This window comes from Ovis canadensis, chromosome 1, assembly GCF_042477335.2.
Source record: "Ovis canadensis isolate MfBH-ARS-UI-01 breed Bighorn chromosome 1, ARS-UI_OviCan_v2, whole genome shotgun sequence".
NCBI classification, from domain to species: Eukaryota; Metazoa; Chordata; class Mammalia; order Artiodactyla; family Bovidae; genus Ovis; species Ovis canadensis.
Window position 1 is genome coordinate 158,247,282 of NC_091245.1, and position 2,598 is coordinate 158,249,879.

The following is a 2,598-nucleotide window of genomic DNA, read 5'->3' on the forward strand; positions in this document are numbered from 1 at the left end:
AATCTAAATATAGACCTTAGACAAAAATAATATATTAATGTCAGTTCATTGGTTGTAACAAACAAACCATACTAATTAATATTAGGTGTTAGCAATAGGAGGGCTTCCCTGATAGCTCAGTTGGTCAAGAATCTGCCTGCAATGCAGGAGAGTCCAGTTCAATTCTTGTTTTGGGAAGATCTGATAGAAAATGGATAGGCTCGGACTTCCCTTGTGGCTCAGCTGGTAAAGAATTCACCTGCAATGGGGAAGACCTAGGTTTGATCCCTGGGTTGGGAAGACCCCCTGGAGAAAGGAAAGGCTACCCACTCCAGTATTCTGGCCTGGAGAATTTGAACAGGACTGTTTAACAATAGGAAAAATTATGATTCTGTGCGGGAGGGAGGGCGAGAGCGGCGCGGACGATCCTCCGGTGTCTCACATCCAGCTAGAGGTGAGTATGGCTGAGCAGGAGCCCACAGCCGAGCAGTTGGCACAGATTGCGGCAGGGAACGAGGAGGACGAGCACTCGGTCAACTATAAGCCCCCGGCCCAGAAGAGCATCCAGGAGATCCAGGAGCTGGACAAGGACGACGAGAGTCTGTGCAAATACAAGGAGGCCCTCCTGGGCCGCGTGGCTGTGTCTGCCGACCCCAATGTCCCCAGTGTTGTGGTGACCCGACTGACCCTGGTGTGTAGCACTGCCCCGGGCCCCCTGGAGCTGGACCTGACAGGTGATCTGGAGAGCTTCAAGAAGCAGTCTTTTGTGCTGAAGGAGGGTGTGGAATAGCGGATAAAAATCTCCTTCCGGGTGAACCGAGAGATTGTGTCCGGCATGAAGTACATCCAGCACACGTAGAGGAAAGGCGTGAAGATTGACAAGACTGACTACAGGGGAGCTATGGGCCCCGGGCGGAGGAGTATGAGTTCCTGACGCCCATGGAGGAGGCGCCCAAGGGCATGCTGGCTCGAGGCAGCTACAACATCAAGTCCCGCTTCACAGACGACGACAGGACTGACCACCTGTCCTGGGAATGGAACCTCACCATCAAGAAGGAGTGGAAGGACTGAGCCGGGAGGCGGGCAGGGCGGGCGGACGGAAGGACGGACGCGCCCCACCCCACCACCCCATCCCCCCGACCCCAGACCAAAGTGCTGACAGGGCCCGCCCACGCTGCCGCCACTGCCCCTGGGCTGCCTCCTGGCTGGCCTGTCCCTCCTCCGCCCTTCCAGCCCGCTGGCCCCAGCCTCCTCGGTGGTCTAGTGTTGCTGCTTCCGCCTGTGCTGTGGGGAGGGAGGCCTCGACCTCCCCTTCTGTATCCCTCAAGATTCCCCCACTGTCCTGACCCGACCTGAGTCCTTGGCATAGGAGTCAGGCATCGCAGTGGGGCTCAGGGTGCTCAGGTCCCCTGGGCCTTCTCTGTTATGTTACCTGGACTCCTGTCGCCCCCTTCCTGGTAGGGGTGGGGTGTACCGCGTGGGGCCTCGTGGGGCCGGTTGTCCTCAAGCTTTCACTTCTCCCGGGTCAGTACATCCATCACTGTCAGTAACGGTCTAACCATGATGCCTTAACATGTGGAACGTGTGCTGTGGGGGTGTCACTAACCTCTAACCCTGTGTCTGCATGAGCATGTGGTGTCTCCCCCTCAATCCCTACCCCGTCTGTGATCCCCGTGGCCCGGGAAGGCTTCTGGGATGTGCTGGTCCCTAGTCTGCCCTGGCCTGTCCAGGCCCGCGGGGACAGCTCCAGGGGCTTGGGAAAAGCCAAATTGCCAAAACTCAAAAGCGGCCTCCAGTCCCACCTGGGAGGCTCGGTGTCTTCACGCCTCTGCCTTCTTTGTCCCAGTGGGCAGTGCCTAGAGCCCACGGCCCCAAGAGAGAGCCCTCGGCAGACAAAGCCAGTGGCCGAGCCTTACTTGTCCCTCTTGGCCTGCCGGCCTGGAGTTGTGTGCCTGGCCCGTCAGTATTTATTGCCTCCATATGTGCCGTCCTCTGGGCCCGCTGGCCTGCCCCTCTGCCCCCTGGCTCGGTGCCACCATCCCCAGCAGGCCCTCCCTGGACCCAGCCAGGACAACCGTGGGACCAAGCTTGCACCGCTGGAGCCGTCCCCTCTGCCCCCACCCCACCCGACCCCACCCTCCCCGGTCAGGCCCGGGCCTAGAATGCACAGGAGCCTGTCCCTGCTTCTCCTTTTCTGACCGGGAAATAAACTTCCCCCTAAGGAAAAAAAAAAAAAGAAAAATTATGAGGCATATAGAAACTCTCCATACTCTCTAAAAATTTTTGTAAATCTAAAACTATTCTAAAACAAAAGGCTTATAGCAAACATCTTAAAATATAATTCTTTAAAAGAAAATCACTGGCAATTAACATAGTGTAAAAGTCACCTAATATCATGTGTGCAATGTAATATTATTGTTATCTAGTCTTAAAACAGAAGGAGATTTTGACAGAGATTGTAACATAGATATTATGCTATGAAACAAGCCAGTCACAAAAGGATATTCCAAGAGTAGTCAAATTCACAGACACAGCAAGTGGAATTGTGGTTGCCCGTGTGAGGGGAGGGGACAATGATGAATTAGTGTTTAAGGGATATTACATTTGAGTTTGAAAAGG

At 54.8% G+C, this 2,598-nt stretch overlaps 1 pseudogene; it reads left to right on the forward strand.

Annotated features, from left to right (window-relative positions):
• The first annotated feature begins 373 nt into the window (after positions 1-373).
• On the forward strand, positions 374-2,221 carry LOC138434299 (rho GDP-dissociation inhibitor 1 pseudogene; annotated as a pseudogene).
• The last annotated feature ends 377 nt before the right edge of the window (positions 2,222-2,598 follow it).